We start from the raw sequence: 9,427 nt of genomic DNA on the forward strand, positions 1-9,427 counted from the left end.
CTGAAATGTTGACCACCCCTCGTGCCCAGGGATATACCACTCTGCAGTGAGGTTACCTCCAGGAGGGTGGCCTTGAGGAAGAGGCTGCACATGCCCTGGAAACACGCTGAGAACATTTTGTCAGAGAACTCCAGAGTGTTCTAGAAGGGGGTTGGGGGTCCCAAGGCGTGTACCCTGTCCCCATGACCACATGCGCTCCTCAGAGGAGGAGAGCCAAAGTAGGGCCCTCTTAAACGTGGCACACAAGGCCATGATCCAGGCACATCCTGCCCACTGGTGAGGTACTAGAAAGCCAGCAGAATACTGCTGGGGAATTCGTGCAACAGGAGGGTGATTTCACCAGCTCTGAAGCTGAGGCCTAGTTGATCATCCATGTCTCCCAGCGTAGAACACCTAGTGGGCCATGAGGATACTTGTCCCCCAGATTCAGGTGTGTACTGTGATAGGGCTGACACAGTTTGCTTCCCCAACCATATCCTTTTCTTTGAAGGTCAGGGGCTGCAAATGCTCCTCACAGAGTGGGAGAATAGGGGCTGAAAGCCAGCCATCCCTCTGCTCACCAAATGGGGCTGCTTCTGTCCAGAGGAGCTCCTTTTTCTAATTTACACAAGGTGCCATATAGGGTAGCTGAGACATGTTGCCCACCCATTTCCAATTCTATGGACCTGGGCCACTAGGCTTCACCCACTGACACAACGCTCAGAGCTCTGGAGCGCCCCCTGTGGTAGACAGGGAATTGTTAATAGGACCCTCCCAAGACCATTTCAGTTCAAGAGGCTCTCAAAAGTAGAAGAGACCCCAGAAAGCCACCAGTAAGTGTTCAGATAATAGACACATTCATAATCCAATTAAGGGTAATCGGCTTAATTTACTGACCCAACGAGGTCTGTGATAAGAATACAGAATACAGTTGTATCGGTAGCCCTCTTTCCTTTCTATTTGCTTTACAGTCAGAATTAATCAAGACCTACCCTCTCAACTTTCTCATGCTTATGACAAACAATCACCTTCCCTAAGCAGGAATTAACTGAGGGAATAGATTGGCGGTGATTCTTATTTTGGATGTGAGACAAGAAGCTTGGAAATATAGTCAAATGCACTGTTATTCTAATAGATGACAAGAGGCAATTTCAAAACAAGTCTCTCTTGTGAACCATTGGGCCTTGATGACACAAGAGTGATTGTTCCATTACTGAGAAGAGCAAACCAGTGTAAATAGAAGTGGATGGGGCTTCCCTGGTGGCGCAGTGGTTGGGAGTCCACCTGCCGATGCAGGGGACAAGCGTTCGTGCCCCGGTCTGGGAAGATCCCACATGCCGAGGAGCGGCTGGGCCTGCGAGCCATGGCCGCTGAGCCTGCACGTCCGGAGCTTGTGCTCCACAACGGGAGAGGCCACAACAGTGAGAGGCCCGCGTACCACAAAAAAAAAAAAAAAAAAAAAAAAAAGAAGTGGATGATGGGATGATGTTTTCCTGACAGCTGAACCAAGCTTCAGTTTAGATTTAGAGAAACCTCCTCTTTGAATCAATCTGTACTATGTCGAGTTGGGCCATCATTTCAATGGATCCAGTGAATCACTCTGGAAGAAATAACGTGCCCAGGACTTCCTTCTTTTTTTCCTCTTTTAGTTTACTACCTGGAACCCACCCTGGGAATGTGGCTTACCTCTGATGTCCAATCCCAGCCTCTTTGAGGGAATGATCCATGGAGGATAAGAATTAAGATGAGGGAAAACCTAGGAAGGAAGAAGGAAGAGGTATCTGCAAAAATGCTTGGATCTGAAAGTGTTGCAGGGTGAGGGCTATGGGGAACTGGAGGGAGAGGTCCAATCCAAATATAGCATCTATTTCCTTGGGTTCTGCAGTAGCTTCTACACACAGGTTCTATGGGGTTGCCTCCATATTGCCCTCTAAACTTCCCCCATGCTGAGGATTCTCTCCTAACAGTCCTCGTACCATCTGGAAAAATGAGTGTATTTGTCCTAGTTCTGTCAGGGAAGCGGAGCACTGTGAGCCATGGAGGAAGGGATTTATTATAGGAAATAGACCTGGCCCATTGTGGGAGGGGCTGGGGTGTGGAGGTCTGGGAGTTTGGAGGATGAGAGAGGCCACCCACCTGGCAGTCAGAAGCCCAGCACATCTAGCTGCCAAAGTGGAGGAGGAAGCCCACGAGAAGCTTTGGGAAGCTCTATGGGACTGCACACACATCTGATGGTGGGCCTGGGGCTGCTGTTGATCAATAGTGTAGCAGTTGGGAAGAAGATCTGGACGCAGAGTGAAGAGAGGGAGGAGAGGCTGGGACCCACTGTCATATCCCTCTCTGTTTGTCACCACATCCAACCACTCTCTTCACTCTTTTTGGAAGATTTTGCCTTCCAAATCTTGTGCAAATTCCTCTCTTGGCCAACTCTAACCCAAAGCTAGGGGAATGGGATCCTTGGAAATGTGATTCCAGCTCACCAAGTCAGCACACTAGGACTTCCCTGGCGGTTCAGTGGTTAAGACTCCACGCTTCCACTTCAGGGGGTACCGGTTTGATCCCTGGTCGGGGAACTAAGATCCTGCAAGCCATGCGGCCAACAACAACAACAAAAAAAGTCAGCACACTACATACAGCCATGCTAGGAAACCAGCAGCAAATTCACTGACAGAGCTTCCCCTGCAACCATACAGCACCGGATCAGAGAAAGTGCGGGATGGATGGATGGATGGACAGACGGAAAGCTTGAAAGGATCCTTCAGCTGATCAGAGCAAGTTTTACCGTCTGGAAGATGGAATATGTAAGCAAGCAATTAAGAGTTTTCCTGCCAGGATGGGACATAGGAAATCTTTACGTGGCTTAGGTGAATTTAGATAGCAGTTTTTCTGAACTAAGTTATGATACTCATTTTAACAGTCAGCAGGCAAAGTTCCCATAGCACTTTGCTGCAGCCAGATTGAAAAAGAATCTTTTTCAGAGAAAGCCCCAAGCACATGCATATTTAAAGAGTTCTTTTAACATACAGCATTATCTGAGGGGAAATGACTTTAACACAAATTGTGAAGATTCCACGTTGCTAAAATGCACAAATTCACTGCCAGTGGTGCTTAGAATAGCTACCTGAAAGAGATAAAACGTTTATTAGAATCAAAGTCTGTTTGAGAGGTTTATTTTCTCTATCTTTATTCTCATATTTAAAGAAAGTGCTGAGTTGTATGTTAACACTTTAAGGTCTTGACCACTTTTTATGTTGAAAAAAAGAGAGAAAATGTTTGTCATTCCAGCAGCATAATCAGTTGAGCCAGCACACAATGACATTGTTAATTCACCAACAGAATTTGTTGCCATAGCTCCAGTGAGAGACAGGGTAGGTTAAACAATGGCCTTTTTCACCACAACCTGCCTGTCCCCACGCAACAGGCCTTCGTTGCGCCGGGCCAGAGCACAGCAATTGTCAATGAACAGCAGCCGTAGGGGACAACAGGAGGCTTCTGGTAAATAAAGCAAGAGCGCCTGGCAACTTGGATCTCCGCTTATTCAAGCACTGGGACGCAACTAGCTCCTCCGAGCTTATCTTTAAGCTTAACTTTTGGTAAAATGCTCCCGTAAATCCTCAGAAAGAAAATTTTCACCTTGTGCCCCAAAAGAACTCCAAAGGGAAGAGAGGACTCTAAAAAAGAGGGAAAGCACGTCAGGAGCAGACATGGTGGGTCGCCAGGATTGCACCATGGAAGAGGACACCAGGGACCATTGCACCCCCCGGTTCTGGCGCAAGGTAATGTACACGCTTTCTTATTGATTTGTGCCTCTTTGATTAAGGTAGGTTCAAAAAGTTAAGTCCTATGTATCTTTGATGGACCTGTGATAATTAATAGAATCACACTCAAAAGAGAAATGTTGAGAATTCTCTGGTGGTCCAGTGGTTGGGACTCTGTGCTCTCACTGCCGAAGGCCCGGGTTCAGGCCCTGGTTGGGGAAATAGGATTCCACAGCCGTGCAGCGTGGCCAAAAGAGAAAAAAAAAAAGAGAGAGAGAAATACTATCCCTTCTTAAGAGAAATATTTTCCCTTCTTAAGGTGATAAAAATAGAAAACTGTGGCTAATTGTTCTTTATGCCCTGACTGAGGATGCATGCACCCTGGACAGAGTTAGAAGACAGGAACAAATTCTCTTCCTAAAAAAAAGGTCAAACAGATACACACTACTATATATAAAATAGATAAACAACAAGGACCTACTGTATAGAACAGGGAACTATATTCAATATCTTGTAATAACCTATGAGGGAAAAGAATCTGAAAAAGAATATATATATATATATATATATGCGTGTGTATAACTGAATCACTTTGCTGTACATTTGAAACTAGCACAACATTGTAAATCAACTATACTTCAATTAAAAGAATAAAGAAAAAATTTTCAGGTCAAATCAGTATGAGTAAATGTAGGTAGTTCAACGCCAAGAATGATGCTGTAGGAACCCGAGGGTGCTGGAGAAATATTTTAACAAAATGTTCATTATCCTGTAGAATTAGAAACTTTCCTAGTAGAAAAGTCACAAAATCCTGATTAGAACATCCATTTCTGAATTCCTTGCAGTGTAACCATCATATAAGTGATACTACCTTCTATGGTCTTTTATTTGGGGGAGGGGTGCCTAGGGGAATGTGCACTTTAGTGGAGCCTTGTTAAACCAAAGAGTTCTAGACAGAAAAAGTTTAGGTGGTGAGACAAAATAGTAAGAAGGATTCCAGATGATGTGAAGAAGAGATTGATGTAATCTCTCTGCTTCATAGAAAAGCTGGTTTCACAGCACTCCCCAGAGACTGGTTTCTCAGGCCTTAAGACACTTGGCCCTGTTCCTTCCCATCCCAGCACTCCTTCAAAACTTTCCCATGTCCCTGGAAGTGGCTGAGGATGGCTGGTTAAAGCGTCGGATGGCTCAGAAAGGATGGCTCAGAAAGGTATCTGGGTCCATATCCCCCAGGCACTTGAGCTACATGCCTGGTAGACCATTTCCCCCAATCGGTCCCTTCCCTGTTTGCCTCCATATTATCTCAGATTTGAAGAAATTTGTATGTTGAAGACTCATGAGTTTTACCAACTCATTTTATTGAGTTAATGGGGGACTCAGGAGGCATTTGAGTCATTCATTCATTTACTCACTCATTCATGCCTCATTCCAAAAATAGATTTGAAGTGGTATCAAAACAATTAGATTCAGTTCTTGACTGGTCCAAATATGGAAAATTGATTTAATCTTTCTACATAGAGTTATGTAGAGTTCAATCTGCAAATATCACTCTGTACTCCTATACCTTTTGTGAATTGAAAAAAAGCCAAAGGCTTCTAATCTCATGGATCTCCTAATAGCGTCACTTAGTATCCTAATAATAGCTGACATTTTTAGTTCTTAGTAGGTGGCATGCCCTGTCCAAGTACTTTACATGCCTTATTTCATGTGATTATAGCCAACGAAAGTGTTCAAACTCCTAACCACTAGCCTATTCTGCTAATTTGAGCCTCAATTTCTCCCAGTTAAATGGAATGGGTTTATTTAACCTCCTTGGGCAAGCAAGATGAATTCTATTATTAATTGTAACAATAATAAAGAGATGATTGCATTAACATTTTAATCATGCTTTTCAGTTCTCAATGTACTTTTCATACAGAAACTGACCTCAATTTCTGTAAATTTAATTTTCTGACTGCCAGCCCTTTGGGGCACCATACATTGATACCCTCAAGCTGACGTATGACCATTTAAGGCTATTGCTAACGGTGCTGCTTACCAGCTAATAGTTATAAACATTGTCATTAAATATTGTATCTGAACGGTGAGGTTTTGAATTTAATAATACAGTTGACCCTTAAACAGTGCAAGGGTTAGGGGGCCGACCATCCGTGCGGTTGAAAATCTGAGTATAACTTAGTCTGCCCTCCGTATCCAAGGATGCAACCAGCCACGGATGGTGTAGTACTGTAGTATTCACTGTTGAAAATAGTAAGTGGACCCGCACAGTTCAAACCCATTGTTCAAGGGTCAAGTGTATTTTTAATCTCTCCAAGAATGGAAACTCCCTTTATTTGAAAGAGTTGGTTATTCACTTTCCACGTATTTAACTTTAGTACTTGATTGGCACTTATTTTGATAATAGGAGAATGCCTGAACATTATCTCAATTCCTCTTACTCCAAATGCTATGAGGTAGGTATTATTTATATTCTCATTTTCAAGTGAAAATTGAGGCTCAAAGAGGTTAAGTAAATTGTCCAATGTAGTTAAGCAGAGGGCTGAAATTCAGATTCTTGGAATCCAGTTTCACTTTTTCTTTCAACCTACAGCATCAAATAAGGTAGCCACTAACCACATATGACTGTTTAAATTTAATTTTAATTAATTAAAACTAAATAAAATGTAAAGTTTAGATCCTCACTTGCACTAGCCACATTTCAAGCGCTCAGTAGTCACAGGTGGCTAGTGGCTACCTTATTTGGACACTGCAGATACAGAATATTCCATCATTGCAGAAAGTTCTATTGGATAATTGGTGCTTTAAGCCATAATGTCTCTTTTAGATATGTTGACACATTTCCTCAGAATATATTGCAGTTCTGTCACAAGTTATAAGGATTTAAAATTTTCCTGTGAAATCTCATTCATGTGAAGTTTCTTCATTTGCATAGCACCAAGTTAACTTTGATCTGCAAATTAATAATATAGATAAGAGTCAAGGAGACATTAAACACACTTCAGAGACCAAAGTTTTTAAGCACCATCAAATAACTCCAGAAGCACTCACTTAGATGTAAGGAACTGATATGATAATTACACATCATTTTTATTTATTCATTAAAACCGGGATCCCCTAAATTGCCCTGGTAGGAAATAATGTGGTTAGCCTAGTTCTTTCTAGCAGCGCTTCTGCTATTCCTAAATTCTATGTAAAATCATTTTATACTACTGATTTACCTTCCTCTCTTCCTTTGGTAAGTCAGTAGCATAAAATACTTTCACGCTGAAAAGTTCTTTTAAAATTATACTATGATTTTTTAAATTAATATGTATTTATTTATTTATTTATTTGTCTGCGTCAGGTCTTAGTTGAGGCACATGGGATCTTTGTTGCAGCATGCGGCATCTTTTGTTGCCACACGCAGGCTCTTCATTGCAGCTCGTGGGCTTCACTCTAGTTGTGACGCACAGGCTCTAGAGCACGCAGGCTCAGTAGCTGCGGCTTGCAGGCTTAGTTGCTCCATGGCATGTGGGATCTTAGTTCCCTGACCAGGGATCGAACCCACGTATCCTGCATTGGAAGGCAGATTCTTAACCACTGGTCCACCAGGGAAGTCCCTCATGCTGAAATTTTTACTAGCTCAAGATCTAGTTCCAAAGCCCTTGCTTCTTCCACTATATCCCAGGTCTCCCTGGCAGGAGTGCTCCTGTGGGCCCCTCACAGAGGTTGGCACATAGTAGGGGTTCCATGAAAATCTGTTGATTGGTAGACAAAGACAGTTCTTTCAGGATGCCACTCATTGGAGTAGACTCTGATTTTCTACAAAGAATTCATGGATTAAAAAGAAAACTCTCTCCTTTCTTCTTTTTCCTTTACCAGTCTTTGCTGCAAAGCCTTCATGATGAGATAAGGGCTTCCTGTTTGTGAGGAAGATGTTTTCTGGGCACTCAGGTGGGAGTGGGGAGTGCTGAAAGAGATGTATCTAAAAGAGATATTATGGAAATTTCCCTGGTGGTCCAGTGGCTAAGACTCCGTGCTCCCAATGCAGGGGATCTGGATTCGATCCTTGGTCAGGGAACTAGATCCCACATGTTGCAACTAAGAGTTTGCATGCCACAACTAAAGATCCTGCACGTGGCAACGAAGATCCCACGCGCTGCAACTAAGACCCGGTGCAACCAAATAAATAAATAAAATAAAATAAAATAAAATAAAGAGACATTATGGCTGAAAGCAGCGTTATCCAATAGAACTTTCTGCAATGATGGAATATTCTGTATCTGCAGTGTCCAAATAAGGGGTGGGGGTGGGGAGTGCTATCCAGCCTGAGGATTTGGGAATGAAATCTGCCAGCTTCTTCAGAAGGGACAGCTGCCTTCCCACGGCACCAGTCATGGGTTGGGTCCATCAGTCCCTAAATATTATGTTGAGCACATTTGCCAGGTACAGGTTCTAGGTAACAGGAGAGAGAGAAGAGAATTTCGATTTCTTTAGAGAAGAATGGCACTTGCATTCCTAAATCTTTAGCTAAGGTGGTTTCTTATAACTTGCTTTGTTTGATCTTACCAAACTTCAATGTCTTTTTTAGCAAAAATAAAACTCAATTCCTCAACTTAGCAGTAAGTTTCAAAGAATACGACTTGTCAATTCCTTATGTTCTCTAAAGGAAATTTATAGTGCGTAGGCCATAAGAGAAGAAAGAAAAATTAATAGAAACAATATAAGTGTATGTTGACTATTTAGTCTTTATTTGGAGGAAATTAAACAATTAGAACCCTCCAAATTTCTGAAGTTTAGATATCTGAGCATTTTTTTCCCTGCCACTTGTGGGAGCCAATCTCTGGTTCAGGCAAGGCTAGAAAGAGATCTCTTTGTCATGAAGTCGTTGCCAGCTCCTGTATAATATCTGTGGCAGAGTCAGGACCATTTGAAAACTTAATAAATGTACCAAAAAGAAAACCACCACATCTGAGCATTTTTTAAAGCCACTTAAAGAGAAAGTAGATATTACATTTTTACTTTTTGTTCCAAAAAGCAATTAGGCCTTTTTCTTCTCATTCCTCTGTAATTCCTGCACATGAATCCTAATATTACAGGAACAGGCATTTATTTGCACAGCCTTCAGCTAACTCAACAGTCTTTGTCTCCTTTGGAAACTGTATGGTAGATTGATCCAAGGTCACATGTCCTCTGAAACCAATTAGCAGGTGTGTCATCACTGCCATAGGCTGCTCTGCTGATGGTTCTTAGTCTGAAAATTGACAGGTGGAGCACATGCTCCATTCCCGATACAACTGAATCCAAGTCTCTAGAAGACACTAATGTCTCTGCCTAAACTGTAGAGCCTCACCCACTGTGGTCCTCTAAAGCAAGCCTTGACCATCAAGCATCTGAGAACTCTCACAGGCTCACAAAAATGGCTCAATTAGCATGCAAAAAGATGGGACTAAGAGGCTGGACTTGGGAGTGTGTGAAACCTGAGGTTCCCTTGGTCTTTCCAGTGCTGGGAACTATGGGGAGAAAAGGCATCTAACTGGTTTCTCTTATTTTTGTCCTTTAGTCTAAGGGACTTGGAGCCAACTCTCCAATACCATGGAGTAAAGAGTATACAAGAACTGGCATAAAATTAATCTTGCCCCATTCTCACAATGAGCCCTCATTATGTGAAAACATACTCTTTATTTCAATCTCACCCCAGGTATTAGGAC

The 9,427-nt window shown here is 42.5% G+C and overlaps 1 non-coding gene across 1 annotated transcript; it reads right to left on the minus strand.

Annotated features, from left to right (window-relative positions):
- Positions 1–8,541: 8,541 nt before the first annotated feature.
- On the minus strand, positions 8,542–8,689 carry LOC132514165 (small nucleolar RNA SNORA12). Its single transcript, XR_009538656.1, has one exon. It is a non-coding gene; the product is annotated as a small nucleolar RNA SNORA12 (small nucleolar RNA).
- Positions 8,690–9,427: the final 738 nt, after the last annotated feature.

This window comes from Lagenorhynchus albirostris, chromosome X, assembly GCF_949774975.1.
Source record: "Lagenorhynchus albirostris chromosome X, mLagAlb1.1, whole genome shotgun sequence".
Taxonomy (NCBI): domain Eukaryota; kingdom Metazoa; phylum Chordata; class Mammalia; order Artiodactyla; family Delphinidae; genus Lagenorhynchus; species Lagenorhynchus albirostris.